Source organism: Prionailurus viverrinus, unplaced genomic scaffold (assembly GCF_022837055.1).
Source record: "Prionailurus viverrinus isolate Anna unplaced genomic scaffold, UM_Priviv_1.0 scaffold_35, whole genome shotgun sequence".
NCBI classification, from domain to species: domain Eukaryota; kingdom Metazoa; phylum Chordata; class Mammalia; order Carnivora; family Felidae; genus Prionailurus; species Prionailurus viverrinus.
The window spans coordinates 7,062,764-7,079,775 of record NW_025927605.1 but is presented as its reverse complement, the minus strand read 5'-3'; positions in this window follow the sequence as shown (position 1 = coordinate 7,079,775).

Genomic DNA, 17,012 nt, shown 5'->3' with positions numbered 1-17,012 from the left:
GCTCCAGGCTCCGAGCCGTCAGCCCAGAGCCCGACACGGGGCTCGAACTCACGGACCGCGAGATCGTGACCTGAGCCGAAGTCGGACGCTTAACCGACTGAGCCACCCAAGCACCCCTTGAAATTCTATTTTTAAAAAAATGCTTGTTTATTTATTTTGAGAGAGAGAGAGAGAGAGAGTGAGCAGAGGAGAGGCAGAGAGAGAGGTAGACAGAGAACCTCAGACAGGCTCCGCACTAACAATGCAGAGCCTAATGCGGGGTTCAAACTCATGACCGGTGAGATCGTGACCTGAGCTGAAATCAAGAGCTGGACGCTTAACCGCCGGAGCCACCCAGACGCCCCTGAATATTTTTGAACAAGGAGGCCCGCATTTTCATTTTGCACCCGCCACGTTGTGTAGCCAGTCCTGCTTAAGAGACTTCAACAGCTCTGGGTTATCCAAAGAGAAGGCAAAATGGCAGGCCCCACCCACTCCCGCCCGTTCACCCATAGGGCCCCCACCGAGCAGCCTTCCGCCAAATGCTCTTGGGGGACAAAAAAAATGCTCGTGGCAGACGTTGCCCCCGTGGAGTGTGCAGTGGAAGAAGACAAGCCCCCAGATAGCTAGCCTGACTTAAGTGCCACTAAGAAAGAGTGTTGTTAGATGAGAGGGGCCAATGCCCTCCCACCCAGCAGGGAGGATCAAGTCCCCTTCTTTGGAAGAGGTGATATTTGAAGTGGCAGGAAAAGATGAAGATGTTTTTGGGGCGCCTGGCTGGCTCAGTCGGTAGAGTATGCGACTCTTCATCTCAGGGTCGTGAGTTCAAGCCCCACGGTGAGTGTGGAGCCTACTTAAGGGGAAAAAAAATTCAGGGGGGGTGGGAGATAAATATGATTTTTAAAAGTGGAGATGAGGGGCGCCCGGGTGGCTCAGTCGGTTGAGCGTCGGACTTCGGCTCAGGTCATGATCTCACAGTTCGTGGGTTCGAGCCCCGCATCAGGCACTGTGCTGACCGCTTGCTCAGAGCCTGGCGCCTGCTTCAGATTCTGTGTCTCCTTCTCTCTCTGCCCCTCCCCCGCTCATGCTTTGTCTCACTGTTTCTCAAAAATAAATAAATGTAAAGAAAAAAAAGGGGGAGATGAGGTGTGGTACTGAGGCACAGCAGTGTGGAAGAAAAGAAAAACACCCCCGAACGTGGTCAAGAAGTAAAGTCTAGGGGCGCCTGGGTGGCTCAGTCGGTTGAGCGTCCGACTTCGACTCAGGTCATGATCTCACGGTCCGTGAGTTCGAGCCCCGCGTCGGGCTCTGGGCTGACAGCTCAGAGCCTGGAGACAGGTTCAGATTCTGTGTCTCCTTCTCTCTCTGCCCTTCCCCTGTTCATGCTCTGTCTCTCTCTGTCTCAAAAATAAATAAACGTTAAAAAAAAATAAAAAAAAAAAGAAGTAAAGTCTAGTTCAATCTGGCTGCGTCAGAAAGGGAAAGTGGGAGGTGACAATGGAAAGATCGTTTATGAGACCAGATTGGAGATCCAGGGGCTCTTGTTTCCATCACTAGCATCACTCTCCTCATGATAGTGAACTTGTGTCCATGGCTGTCTCTCCAAGGGATTACATGTCTTTACATCTTTATACTTTTAGCCTAGTGCCTAGGACATACTAAAAATTCAGTAAATATTTGCCAGATGGGTGAATATTGAGGGTCTAAAATGTTATCCTGGGTAGGGCCACCTGGGTGGCTCAGTCGGTTAAGGGTCCGACCTCAGCTCAGGTCATGATCTCACGGTTCACAAGTTCGAGCCCCGCGTCCGGCTCTGTGCTCACCGCTCGGAGCCTGGAGCCAGCTTCGGATTCTTTGTCTCTCTCTCTCTCTCTCTCTCTCTCTCTCTCCCTCTCCCCTTGCTTGCACTCTGTCTCTCTCTCAAAAATAAACATTAAAAAAAAAATTTTTTTTTTTAAATAGACATCTTGGACTGGGCAGCTTGTCCAGGCTCAGAAACCACCAGGGCAGCTTCAAGATATGTGTCCCCCCACCCCCAGAAAACCAGAGTAGTCAGTTGACCTGGAGGGTGTTGACCTGGATTAGAGAACTCCCTCAGAGGGTTCTAATGCATCCCCGTGTTCGGGAACCACTTCTCTGGCTCACCCCACACTGGACAACCCCTAGCCCACCTCCAACAGGCCAGGCGGGGAAACCTCTCCGTAGCCTTAAAAGGGCAACCGCAGATTCCAGTTCTCCATCCACCCTAGCAGAGACTGGAAGTCAGGCCTATTGGCAGCTGGCTCAAGCGTCCTCCCCCACCCGCACTGGATGATTACATGAGCCGAATGTAATCATTCACAACCCTTGTCTTTACAGCTGGCATGTCGCTTAGTTTAATTACAGCACACAGTGGCATTTCAATTCAAGGAATCGAAAAAGCAACGAAATGGGTTTTGCAAATTGTTAGGAAGGCAATGAAGCCCGTGGAACTGCAATTTACGAAGCATTGCTTTCAATTACTTTGCATTCTTCAGCCATGACTCTACGTTATTAAACAGCAGCCTGGGAAAGCCAAGCAGGCAGTGCGCCGTGGCCAGGCTATTTTGTGACTCCTGCGTGCGCCCTGCGGGCTGGGGAGGTGGCTGGAGGCTCCAGGAGCTGCCTTGCGGTGGGAGGATCGGGACTGCTCTGAGCAGATGTTCTCCCCATCAGGTACTTGCTACCCACTTGCTATCCGCCGCTACTCTCCAGACGCTCTGACTGGTCTCGGGTGACCTTCAGCAAGGGTCCCCCTTCCTCTTTACTCTGGAACCGTCTACTATCCTCAGAGAACACGAGGAAAGGAATGGGGGGAAGCAAAACAAGTCCTTTCTTTCTTTCTTTCTTTCTTTTTTTAATGTTTATTTTTAAGACAGAGAGAGAAACAGAGCGTGAGCGGGGGAGGACAGAGAGAGAGGGAGACACAGAATCGGAAGCAGGCTCCAGGCTCCACACTGTCAGCACAGAGCCGGATGCGGGGCTTGAACTCACAAACCATTAGATTGTGACTTGAGCCAAGATCAAGAATTGGACACTCAACTGACTGAGCCACTCAGGTGCCCTTTATTTTATTATTTTTGAGAGAGAGAGAGAGCGCTAGAGAGAGAGTGTATGTGTGAGCAAGCAGGGGAGGGGCAGAGAGAGAGGGAGAGGAAATCCCAAGCAGGCTCTGCGACAGCCTGACGTGGGGCTTGAACTCACAAACCCTGCGATCATGACGTGAGCAGAAATCAAGAGTCAGATGCTTCACTGACTGAGCCATCTCAGGCACCCCCCCACCAGACAACCATTGTAAAGGAAAGACTGTGGGGCTCGTCAGATCAAGCCCCGTGTCTCGCTCAGCGTGGAGCATGGAGCCAGCTTGGGATTCTCTCTCCCTCCCTCTCCCTCTCCCCCTTCCCTATTTGCTCACTCTCTCAAATATACTTTAAAGTTTAAAAAATAAACTTAAAAAAGGGGGGGGAGCGTAAGACTATGCCGTCTCTCCACCACCCTGCTTTCCCAAGTCTAGGAGTCTTAGGAATGAAAAGGGCCCCCCATCCATCTGCAAAGGGGGGAGTGGAAGCAGCAGGAAGTCAGGCAGGCAATGCTGAGACAGATCCCGCTTGCTGTGAGCAACACTGGTTAGCGGGGTAATTGGGAACAGAATGCCAGCTGCCTCAGCAGTCATGCCAGGCGGGAGAGCAAACACCCAGATCCTGTTGGCAAACCCAGCAGGGCCATCACGACCTGGCCAAAGCAAACAGGGGCTGAGGCAGGCCTGCCGCGACAGACTCTCGCTTCCCCTGGGATCTGGCCAAAGGTGAGACGGAGCCAGCAGAGTCACGTGTGAGGACATCAAGTAGCCTTGTGGACGTTCGTACCATCTCTGGGTGAGGGCCCAAGCTGGATCCTCGTTTTCCTTGCCATGATCCCCTTTCAATTTGGGAGAGGCCAAGAAAAGTCTGATAATGATAAAGCTTTTCACGTGTATGATTTTGTACAGCCTTCACAGAGGTCCTGTGCGATCAGTAGTATCCCCATCTCGCAGATGAGAACACTGAGGCCAGGGGCCATCAAAGGCACAGAGCCAGGACTTGGGCTCCGGGCCTCTGACACCGCGTCTGTTGCATTTCCCATTTCCTCTGTGCTCCCACCTTTCCACCCGGAACCCCTCGATGTCAATTCCCACAGTCTAAACGGGACTTGAGTTCTTTCCATTTTCTAGCTGAGAAGCAGAGGCTCAAAGGAGGTGTATATGTGTGTGTGGGGGGGGAGGGAGGATATTTTGGTTTTCAGACCAGAAAAATAGCTAATTGACATCCCTGATTCTGTCTGCCACCCCCACCAACCAAACAGAGGCCCGGTGAAATGAATATATTTATGCATATTTCCAATTATTTGGATACTTCAAAAGTGTTTTTCCCTTCTTTATTTAAAAACATTTTTTAATGTTGGTTTTTGAGAGGGAGAGAGAGAGACAGAGTGTGAGCAGGGGAGGAGCAGAGAGAGAGGGAGGCACAGAATCCGAAGCAGGCTCCAGGCCCCGAGCTGTCAGCACAGAGCCCGACGCGGGGCTCGAACCCGTGAACCGTGAGACCATGACCTGAGTCGAAGTCGGACGCTCAGCCGACCGGGCCACCCGGGCACCCCTTCCCCTCTTTATTTAAACATAAAAGATCTGAATCAAGATCTCTGGTTTCCATGTTGTAATTTGGTTGTATTTGGAGGTAGCCTGAATAGACCCCCTTGTGGCCTGTGGGTGGTTTCAGGGCTCAGTGTACCTATAAAAATTCATATTCCTTGCAGCCTGGCTGGGAAATTTATATTTCACGGAAAGATGCACAATATTTGTATTCATATCTGATGGAGGGACTGGGCTCCTATGGAAAGGGGAAAAAAAAAAAGCCAGCTGTTGGATTGCTTGTTCCCTTCTGGGTCTCCATGCCTCAGCAAATTTCCTGATTCTTCGAACATTCTGGATTATTTTCCAAAGTGCCTGTTTGAGGGGAGGGCAAGATAGGAGAAAGAAAAAGGAATCTTTCATCAGTCTCACACCCACAACGGGTCCTCTTTCCCTGGCATTGTCATTTGCCCCGCATCTGGGGGCCCTGCAGGGAAATGTGCACCAGAAGGGGCCTGGCAAAGTGGAGGTGGAGGGCGTGATTGGAGCATGGCCTCCATTTCCCATCTCCGGAGAAGGGGGCTTAGCGGGCAGGGTGGGGTTGGGGATCCCCCGGGGAGAGAGAGAGAGAGAGAGAGAGCGAGAGGCCTATGCGCAGCTGGTTTAGAGGTTCCTGTTGAAGGTGAGCGCGGAAAAGGCGCGTCCCGGTGAATTTGCACGAACTTGGAGTTGAGGACGCACGGAGAGGAAAACCTCGCTCACCCAGGAGCCAGGTCCGCCTTCGTGCTCCAAGCGACCGGAGGAGTTCGGCAGATCCGGGGCGCTGAGCCCCGCGCTCTTGGTTGGGGAGAAACCCCGGGGGGACCGTTGCTCCCTGCCTGCCCCCCCCCCCCCCCGAAACCGACGCCGCTGCGCCTCCGCGCGCTGCCCTGTCGAGCGCATCCCGGCTCGGGCGCCAGGACCAGAGACCCGGCTCGGCCGTCCGTCCACCCAAAGGGAAGCCGACCTTCGTCCCAGCGGGGTCCCAGGAGGATCCGCTCCAGTCTGGAAGAAGTAGGACGGGGGATGGAGGACCTGCGCCTTCCCCTCGCTGCTCTACAGGCTGTGGGCAACCCAGCGTCTCCAGCTCAGATACCCCAACGCCGCAGGGGTAAAGCCTCCCGCAGGGGGGCGTGCAGTCAGCTTCCTTCCTCCGGTATCTACTTAGGAATCTACGTCCCTGCCGTTTATTTAGTGCGTACCAGGTGTCAGGCACAAGGGCCAAGTGCTCTAGGAACTTTATTATACCCAAACCACCGGATGGTGGTGGTGCTGGTGGTGATGTGTGCCCGTGTGGGGGGTTCAATCCCCCTTTACAGATGAGAAAACCAGGCCCTGGGAAGCCGAGTAATGTTAGAAACAATATGGGTGGGAGGCAAGACTGAACTCCGCCATGACTCCAAGGCCACCAGAAACCTCAGTGAGATCCTTCCAGGGCCACAGTTACTTGAACTTGACCTGCACCCTTGCAATTAGCTTCCGGCGTGGAGATCAATGTTAATACCATGCGGGGGAACAGAGCATTCGGTGCAGTCACCTCCACTCTGTCACTGTTCCCATAAGGCCCCCCCGGAGGAAGACAGGGTAGGAATGGCAGTTACCCCAGGTTTACAGAGTAGGAGCGGGTTCAACCACATCCAGGCCATAGCTCGTTTGGAGACCAGCTCCAAGAAAAGTCTTCTGCTGTCCTAAACCCAGGAAGAGCTTTCAGCCAGTCCCTCTCCTGAATTACTTTCATTTTAAAAGGAAACAGGGTGCTGAAAACAGGCTGCGGAGTGTCTCCGGACCTTAGTAGCTAAGACCTCCCTCTTCTCAGAGCCATCGGACTCCTTGGTGTGGAGCTCTACCACCTGGGTGCTGGAGGAAAGGGAACTGAGCCGCCCCCCTCGGGTGGGTGGCGGGGGGTGGGGGGGATGCTGTGGCAAAGGAGTAGAGTATGACTCCTTGAGTCCAGCATCAACTCTGTAGCTGTTAGTATCAGCCCTCTTTTACAGGCAAGGAGACTTTGCTCCGGGGGGCGGGAGGGAGACACTTGCCGGGACCTGAAGCCAGTGGGCACGATGGATCTGTGTGACTCCACAGCTCCTCTCTACCCGCCTAAGGATGGCTTTGAATTGGGAGCCCTACACAGGCTCGTTCACGCCGTCTTAGCGTTAACAAAGGAGAGCTGTGGCGACCACACGGTTCTTAAGGTTGAGTGACCCCCCCCCCCGTCCCTCCCGAAGGAGTGAGGATGTCATTTGCGCCCTGCTTCCATCCATAACAGCTCACAGATGCCCCGTATCCCTTCAGAGGGGTATTCTTCCAGTGATCCTGGGGGGAATGGGAACAGGGTGGGCGCCTCTCAGCCCCTTCCTGCTCTCCTTTGCCCCCCCCACCCCCAGTCTGGGACCTCTTCCAAAGTGGCATTTCCAAGGTTTGAATGAAGGGATTCTTCATCCAGCAGGAGAGAAACATCGCCCCACGGGATGCGCCTTCTTCGGCCTCCAGGAGGCAGCTCAGCTGACACCCCCTGCGCCCCCCTGCCGCCCCCCCCCCCCAGGAAGACCATCCCTGGATTCCCGGCTGGACACAGGATTTCAGAACTTGCCCGTCTCTAGGCCTCTCTCCTAACCCCACTCCCTCTCCCGGCCATCCCCTCGCCTTTCTGGTCCCACCAGTTTGCCAAGTGCCGAGGATGTTTACCCTCCGGAGCGCGGCGGGCTAGGGGCTGAGGTCAGAAGCCTGATTCACCGCAGGGAGGCACCCCGGCCCGGCCCCCACCCAGAGGACCCCGGCAAGCGCGGCGGCGGGTGAGGCGATCGAGGCTGGGAACCGCCACCCCGCCCGGCCCATAAATGCCTCCGCGACTCCCCAGCCCCGAGGGCATCCCTCCGGCGGTCTGCCCTTCCTCCCGCTTCGGGCTGGCTACGCCCCGGGGGGCGCGCTACCCCGCGGGAGAACTCCGGGGTGGGGGGGAGAGGGCTGGGCGCCCCTCACCCCCCAGTCCCCGTCCCGATTGAGATCGAAGGCTGCGGAGAAGGGGTGCCCATAATCCGCTCCACCTCACCCCCAATCCACTAAAAGACTTTGGTGACCCTGACCGAGGCGCCCCCTGCGGAAAGGCTAGAGGTCTCTGCTCTCAGCGCCCCCCACCCCCACCCCGCCTCGGGCTGAAAGGCTCTTCATTCTGGGGAAGGAGGAGCCGGGAGGCAGAGGAAACCCGAGAACTTGCACCTTCCCACGCGCCACGGGTTGGGGGTTCAAAGGCTTGGATTTGAATCCCAGGATGCGGGGGAGAAAGGGGAGCAGGGTCCCGCCCCCCCTTTCTCCACGTCCTCCAAGGACCGATGTCCCCACTTCAGAACCCAGAAGGGGTTAATATTTCACTAGCTCGCCACCACCCCCCCCCCTTCCTTCCACCTGGAGGCGGGGACCACAGCCGCCACGCGGTCCCCAGCGGGGGAGGGCGGGGCTCCTCACCTGCGCAGCCCCGGCCCCCGTCTGACCCCGACGCACCGATAAGCCCCCAGACGGCCAAACATCGTTAACTTCTTTGCCTTTCTAGACTTCTCTGCCTGTCCTTTCTCCGACCTCGGGCCCAGGGGTCGCCTGGGTGTGTGCCAGTAGCTCCTCCAGGATTCCCACACACCACACATCGGGCCTCTCCCCCTCCCCCCCGCCCCCGCCACGCAATCTCCTTCCTCCCTATCCTCAGGCTTTTGGCCCAAGGGCCGACTTTCTGTGCCACTCGGTGGGTGTAAAATAGTGTTCCCTCGCCCTCTACTCCGCCACAGCTCCTCTTGCCTCTTTGGCCCCTGTCTTCGAAGACTTCCAGGAAACCGTAAAAATCAAGAGAGAGAAAGGGGGAGTTGACGTCTCGGAGAATGTCAACAACGATTTCAGAAACTGAAACTTAGTTTCAGCTCAACCCTGAATGTGAGGGGCCGGGGCGAAGGGTTGGATTTGTCCTCTGGGACCGCCCTGCCCAATAACGTTCTGTTTCTTGTTTCCCTTTGCCTTTAAAAAAAACTTCACGCACACGCGTGAAGATCTCAGACGGATCAGAGACAGGGTCTACACCCCAACCACCGGTTGCTGGGAAGCAGCGGGATGGTAGTTTTCCCCTGGTGTGGGGGAGCACGGACAAAGTGTGGGTCCCGCCCCAGGGCCGCAGACCATCTGTCCAGGGTGGAGGGAGCCAGGCTTAGAAAGCTGCTCGTTCATGTAGCAGCCACTGCCACTGCCAACATGGCTTCTGCCTTCAAATCCTTTCTTAGCTCTCTTCTCCCCATCCCTTCTCCCAAGAAAGAGAAGGCTCCTGGAAAAGACCCTTGGAAGACAGGCTCTGGTCACAGAGGCCAGGTGGGGGTGGGGTGGGAAAGTGGCATCCACGGGAGAGGGCAGAGGGGTGGGGATGGGAGCTCCTCCTTCGTGGAGGGGCCACCTCCCTTTCTCCACAGGAACTGAGGTCTTAAGTCCAAGTGCGAGGTTGATACCAATTCCAGCAATTACTTGGATGCACTGGAACATTTTCTAACTTGAGTTTTTTAACATTTGTTTTTGAGAGAGAGAGAGACAGAGAGCACACACAAGTGGGGGAGGAGCAGAGAGAGAAGGAGACACAGAATCACAGAACCCGACGCGGGGCTCAAACTTTCCAACCGTGAGTGAGCTCACGACATGAGCCAAAGCCGGACACTTGACCGACTGAGCCACCCAGGCGCCCCAACAGTTCCTAACTTAAAATAATGCAGTCGTAGGACCAAAGAGTGAAATGTCGTTTGGTCAGAAATTAGGTAATAAAAGCCCTTAGACTTCTCTGGAGAGACAGAGAGATCTTCTGACAAAAAAAAAAAAAAAAAAAAAAAAAAAAAAGATAATAAGTTATTATCCCATAATAACGTTCTTAAAAACCTTCAACGTTTAGGGGCGACTGGGTGGCGCAGTCAGTTAAGCGTCCGACTTCAGCCAGGTCACGATCTCGCGGTCCGGGAGTTCGAGCCCCGCGTCAGGCTCTGGGCTGATGGCTCAGAGCCTGGAGCCTGTTTCCGATTCTGTGTCTCCCTCTCTCTCTGCCCCTCCCCCGTTCATGCTCTGTCTCTCTCTGTCTCAAAAATAAATAAACGTTGAAAAAAATATATATATATATATAAAAAACTTCAACATTTAACACGCCCACTCTAGATGTCACTTCCAACAATTCTGAGGGGATCAAACTTAATAACAAAACCTTGGGGGAACGTAGATCTCATTGTCAAACCTTAGACACGGCCCTGAGACATCTGGATTGGAGACCCCGCACCCCTGAAGTTGTTAGCAAGTTCCTGGCATGCTGTAGGCGCTCAGAAAATGTTTGCAATATCTTCTCCTCCCTGCGCCCGCCTGGCTCCTATCCACGCAACTCTGCAGGGTCCAAATTCTCTGTTGACCTTTCCTCTAAAGATCTGCTAGGTTTTTTGCCTAGTTTCTTGACTGCTGTCTTAGGTACCATAAAGGGACGCAAACCATTCTGTCTTCCAAAAAATTCCTGGAAGTGGTGGGAGTGCGAGGCTGAGCAGTGACACCACCCCCCCCACCCCCCCCACCCCCCCGCCGCCTGCCCCCTTCCCCAGCTGGCTACCGCGCTCAAAGTTCCCTGACGGCTGCGACTGAGCCTGGGACATCCGAGTTGTGTGTGGCACGATTGGGGGGGGGGCGCTGGTCAGTTCACTGCAGGGACCCCGTAGCTGAAAGAGCTGTCTCTACAGCCCCTCCGATCCCTCTGACTCCTCCTCGCTCGCCTCCCTCACCCCTCCCAACTCCAGCCCCACCGACCCTCCTGTCCCCAGCCAGTCTTTGCTGTCCCATGTGTTCTCCGGGGTCATAACAAGCTTGTGGCGACCACTGGGTCATGGGAGGGAGCGGCTAAGTGCCCTGGCTGCTTTTTCTCAGTTCCCCAGAAAACTGAAGGCTGAGAAGGCAAATCATCACCCCTCATGGAAGGGTGGAACTTCAGAAGCCCATCTGCCAGGTGCCTGGAGGAGCCATATCTTAGACCCCACCCCCACAATCTAGTGTTGGGTGAGAGTCTGGAGTCCTGGGTGGGGGGTTGCCCTGGGCTTAGAGGGAGCGAGGCTGCTGCGGCGACACTGGGCCTGAGGTCTCAGTTCTGCAGTGCTGAACCTTCCATCACTGTCCAACTTGGGACTTTTCTGTGTCTTCTAATCTGAAGGAGAGTCAAAGAAGAGGAGATAATGATTAAGAAAAAAAAAATCTCCCTCCATTTTCCAATACGGGTGGAATTCTGCAAGAGGAAATCCAAGCGGACAATAGTCCAAAATCAACACCCCATTCCCACCATTCTGTCCTGAATCTCCAGGAAAAAAATGTCAGGAACGCTCTGATACCTTATAGATGGAAAAACTTTGAATCCTCTGTCACATTTATAACCCTACCAACAGAACAAAACCAGAATCTTACATTGTAATAAAGTATCGTAAAAACAAACTAGTAAGACTCTAGATCAACAAAGAGCAATAGAAAATGGGGAGGGGGGAGACAGGAAAAGATAGTTCTCTGAAAAAGGACATGCAAATTGCTTTTAACACTGTGAAAATAAGTTCAAACTCAGAGCACATTAAAAATGCACAAGGCTTTTGATCCCACCCGTCTCCAAGAATATATCCTACAGATACACTTGCGTAGATACACGGGGTCGTGTATATTTCATATAGCGGCAGAAAAAAAGGGGAAGGGAACATTGGAAACAATTTAAATCTCTGTCAATAGTTACCTGCTTAAACTAGTTATGGCACATCCATACAATAAAGTGGAGCCGTTAAAAAGGAGGCGTTAGTAAAGATACCGAACCATTATCAACATGATTAAAAAATAAAAGACAAAAATACCAAGCCTTGCGTATTTACCAGCTGCCGCCCTTTGTGTTAAAGGCTATATTTGTAAGGGTACAGAAAACTCCGCACAGTGGTTGCTTCTGGGAAGGAACCGAGGTGAGAAGCGGGACAAAGAACTACTTTTCTTTTCAACGAACGTCCTTTGGTCACTTCTGAATTTTTCCTTTAGCCAACATTATCCATTGAAAAAAAAAAGATAGACAAAAATCCGGAAATTATTATTTGCGATAGTGTTCGTTTTTAGTTACACAGGTAATAGAAGCTCATTACGAAAACATTTGGAAAATAGAAAAACTGAAAACGAATTACTTTTCTGTTTGCGAGGTCCCGTGTACTCGATCTTGGCAATCACTAAAGAAAGGGTGGACTTTTCTCAGATAAGCAGAACGGACAAAAATCAGGTCATTGACTTGATTCCTTACAAAAATATAAAAACAAAGTCATTTGTTTCTGAAGCAAGTTTGCAGAGTTTAATACAACGAGAACGATGCGAAAGCAGCGACTTAACCGGCAGACCGGGTGGAAAGACACGTTCGGTGGGGCGTAGGGGGGTGCAGGGTATAGAAGAACTCACTCTTCGCTCCCAGGCCAGGTCTACACAGCGGAGGCCCTCCGAATGAAGCCTTCTTCCATTTGCGCCATTCAGACCAAGAATGAAGCCAAAGTCTAACCGTTGGTTTTTAAGTGGAAACCCAGGCACTGTGTGTGTCTGTTGGGGGGCTCCCCGACTTCCCCGGGGCGGCGTGGCTCTGTAGATCTCCCCACCTTCCGTCCCCCTCCCGGGCCGCGGGGATGCTGCGGAGGCGGCCACTTGGGCCGCTGGGCCGCGGGGGATCGGGGGCCCAGGACGTCTGCGAAAGGAGCCGGGGCAGGGAGAGCGTGCCTCTACCCCTGACGGAAAGAAATGCTTCCCCTAGGGAGATGCCCCCGCTCCGCGCCCCTCTGCGCCCTCCCCCGACGCCCCAGGAGAGAGGTGAGCCCAGCTCTCCCCGACAGGCCCCCGCTGCGGCCCGTCTCGGGCAATCTCACCGGGTTGGGCGGGTTTCCGCGCCTTATTGGAAAGGGGGAGGGGGGCAGTGCGGGTTTTCCAAGGATTTGGTGAGGAAGCCAGCGGGCCCGAGGTTCTCAAGCTGCCTGTGCGGAGCTGGGAACCCCCGCCCCCCGGATAAACGTGGGGCGAGCGAGGGGCGCCTGTGAGTACGCTGCTCCCACCCTTTTCCGTTGGGGACGACTCTGGGCCCTTTCTTCTTCTCCATGTCCCTGGAGCGACCAGCGACCAACTCCGACCCCCGTGCGCGGGCCTGGGGTCAAACCCCTTCCCCACCACTCGGCCCACATCTTTCCTGCCCAGACCGACGACGCCTCGGCTATCTTCCGGGTCTCCCTCGCTAAAAATAGAGGGGAACCGAGGCACAGAAGTTGATAGAGATGTGCTGGAATTGGGTTAGGAGATCTTGGGGATGGGTTTCTTGGTCAGCGGGATCATAGGCAAGTCTGGAAGATGCATTGGGTGAAGGGGAACAGACAGGTAAGGGTGGGCCAAGTTGGGGGTGAGGAACATAAGGGCTGGGGGGGGGGGAGGAGGGACTGGAGGACAAAGAGATCCTACCCCCAGAAGTCCCGACAAGGAGCCCTGGGGAGGAGGACTCTGACTTGAGAGCCAGCAGGCAGACCTCCCTGGCTCCTGGTGTCCTCTCAAAAAGCAGAGGCTGAAGTGACCCCAGCATTACAGGAATTGTAAACGGACTGGATTTACCCTCAAACCAACAATTTCCTCTTTTTTTCCTTTCTCTCCCTTACTGGGGATTCTGCTCTCCGCGGTCCGTTCCCTCCAAAGAAACTGCTAAATGAAGGAAGATTGGCTCAGCTGAACAGGGCCCTTGGAATCTTCTTCCTCCGTCACCTTCCCCTCCACTCCCCCCCTTCCCCCACTGGACTAGTGTGGCTAAAACTGGGAGCAGTGGCGGTGGAGGGGGGCTGGGGGGGGGAAGCTTGGAATCTGAGTATTTGTCCAAATGCTCCGGCTTTCTTTGGGTAAATGTGGTTGGGGCTGTGTCACAGTAAACAGAAGGAGAGGATCAATAATGAGACTAATACGAAAAATAAAAACAAAACCGCATCGGTTTTGGGGGACGCTAAAATTGTGGGTGGGCCTCTGGTCTTGCTTCTGGACACACGATCAGAGTTGATAAAACCTCAGGATCACTCTGGCTGGTTTGGTTTATGGGCAATGAACTTTCTCTCGGATGTCCAATCAGTAAAGGTGAGAGATTTCCCCCCATGGGGGTGGGTGGGTGTGGGTCTCCTCCTGGATAAGGGCGACGGGTGGGGGGGGCGGGGCTGACCAACTCCCCTGCAGGAGTTAACAACTCAGGTAAAGGGAAGATTCCAACCAATTATTGTTTGGTCAAAGAAAAGCCAAACAATGACTCCCTGGCTCCTTTCTCCCAGAATTGGCTGCACTGGGTGGCTATTTTGGCATCCTAGAAAGCCAGCCTAGCGGGTGCTGAACTGGGTGATGTGTACCTGGGTCAACGTGGGTGCTGGACGATCCCAGCCCCTGCTGCCCTCTCGTCCAGCTTGCTAGGACGTTCCTTTGCTCAGTGTGCACTGAAATTCCCTGATTTTTTAAACGTCAGTGTTCATCCCACCCCGCCCCCCAGATATGCTTCTATCTTTTCCTCTCTCTGTCTGTCATAGACTGAATCCGTTTCTCTGGGGGTGGGGTTCCTCTGGATTCAGTCCCTCGGGTCTGGTGAGGGAATTAAATGGTTCCTGATTAATTGGCTCCTTCAAATGCCGGGTCAGGGCGTCTGTGTGTGAGGACGCAGCTGCTGTCTGTGCTTCTGTCTTTTCGCGGGGGGAGGGGGGGGTGCTTGCGGGTAGGGCTTGTCTTCGTGGGAAGGGTAACCCACTACCACCTGCGTTTATTAAATCCCCACACACTTTGAAATGACCCCAAAATTTCTTTAATCCTGAAACGAAAAACTCGAGTGAGCCAGAGACGGAAGACGATTTTCTTTTGTTCCAGTTTGTAGCCTCCTTGGCCTGGCCATGAATGGGGAAAAAAATGGCCAGGCCAAGACTCCAGCTGAGATGCGGGCTTTGCCTGCCACTTGGAAGGACGCGGGGGACCTGTAGGGACCCGCTAGGACAGACTTCTGGGGGCCGGAGGGAGCTGAGGGGTTTTTGGAATCCGGTCTCCCTTTTACTGAAAAATACGTAAGTTCTGGCATCCAGCTCAAGGATGGATATTAAAGGAAGCAAAAGAGAAAAGAGAACCGGGAAGAAAAAAGCTGGGTGGGGGGGTTGCTTTCTCAGCTCAGAACTGGCTCAGTCCAGGGCCCCTGGCAGGGCCTTCCGCACTCAACTTGGGGGCCAAAGACTGAGAGAAAGTGCCCTCAAGTCTCTCCTTCCTTCCCCCCCGTCAAAGACCCAGACTCTTCTCTGGGGCAGGAACCCAAGACACAATGCCTGTGTCTCCCACCCCTTCTATTGTTGAACTCCGGGTGGCTGGCTTGAATCCCTGCCCCTCTCTTACATTTTCCCCCCACTCTGCACTGCCTTGGTCAGGGAGAAGGAGCCTGGCCCACAGGGGTCACGGCCAAGAGTCCCTGGACTGCCTCCTCCCCCCCCCCCCGCCACTGTATTTCCAGATTCTCTTTTTTTATCCTCTTTTTTTTAAATGTGTATTTATTGATTAAAAAATGTTTTTAATATTTATTTTTGGAGACAGAGACAGAGCACGAGTGGGGGAGGGACAGAGAGAGAGGGAGACACAGAATCTGAAGCAAGCTCCAGGCTCCGAGCTGTCAGCACAGAGCCCGATGTGCGGGGCTCAAACCCACAAGCCGCGAGATCGTGACCTGAGCTGAAGTCGGATGCTTAACCGACTGAGCCACCCAGGCGCCCCAATATTTATTTGTTTTTGAGAGAGAGAGACAGACAGACAGACAGAGTGTGTGCGCCAGTGGGGGAGGGGCAGAGAGAGAGGGAGACAGAGGATCCGGAGCGGGCTCCGCGCTGACAGTGGAGAGCCCGATGTGGGTCTCAAACTCACGAACCTTTGAGATCCTGACCCGAGCCGAAGTCGAGTGCTCCACCGACTGAGCCACCCTAGGCGCCCCCAGATTCTCTTTAAAGAAATAGCTTCAGCTTTCCAACCCCAGCAAGTCCAAAAAAGTTTTTAAAATGTAGATGCCCTGATTCCAGGAACCATCCCTGCAATGCTAATGGCTCTATGGGGATCCTGCCCTCCTTGAGGAAGGAGCTTGTTTTGTAGATGGGGGGGGGGGGGGGTAGGGGCCGAAGGAGTAAAGAGCGTTTAAGTTAGTTGGAAAGGAGTTTAAATCCCAGAGACTCCACGCTGAACAGCCCAGACCTTTGTGATGTATGGCCGACGTGAATCTTGAATGATAAAGACCCAGAGGCCAGAGGAACTGCTGCCACCAGGTCAGCAGAAGCAAAATTCAGCACAAATTTCTCTTCTGCAATGAGATGGCTACGCGTGCCCTTGCAGATATTGCAAAACAAGTGAATAAGGAATATAAATATATGCGCGATATATATATACGTATATATATCTCACCAGATTTTCTTTTTTTTCTTTTAAAAATGTTTATTTATTTTTGAGAGAGACAGACTGCCGGCAAGGGACGGGCAAAGAGAGTGGGAGACACACAGAACCCGAAATGACCTCTGAGCCATCAGTACAGAGCCCGAAGCGGGGCGCGAACCCACGCACCACGAGATCGTGACCTGAGCTGAAGTCAGACGCTTAACGGACTGAGCCACCCAGGTGCTCCATCACCAGATTTTCTAAGAAAGAAATCCTATCAGATAAGTAGTCGAGAAAACAAGACTCAATGTCTTAATCCCCTTAGCCAGCTATGTAAACTCGTTCTCCCTCGCTCAGGCATTCTCTCTCTCTTTTGGCGTCACTGCTGCTGGAATGAGTAACCTGTCTCTAAGCTAAAGTCACACTTCTATTTCCCCCCAAGACTTACTTTCAAAGGATAAATACAAGCTGTGTCTGCGGATCACAAGCAGCCGGTAACTCAGGATGGATTATGTGAGATTCCGTTTATGAGGGCAAATTGGGTCTCACACATGAGTCACCTTGAATAACCCAGTAATTAATTAAAACCATGTCCTCCAGGGGACAATTTATTACATTCTCTGGCTTGTTATGAGCTAGGTGTAGTTTGGAAATGAAAAATGTGAGTGCTGTTCCATGATGTCTGCCCTGCCTTCTGCACTGGACTCTCGGGGACTCCCTTTCACCAGGTCCCAGAGGTGGTGGGAGGGACGTCAGCCTGGAAGGGTAGAGCGGAGCAGCCGGGTTGCCCTCCTCCCCCCACCCCCTTCAGCTTCTGTAGCCAGGGTCCCAGCCAGTGTTTTCTGGAGTTCTTCCTGGAAACAAGTCGAGGTGTTGGGTTGGTTGATGCAGAGGTGAGAGCCTTGGAAAGAGGGAAGGGGCGTGGGCTGCAGGGAGG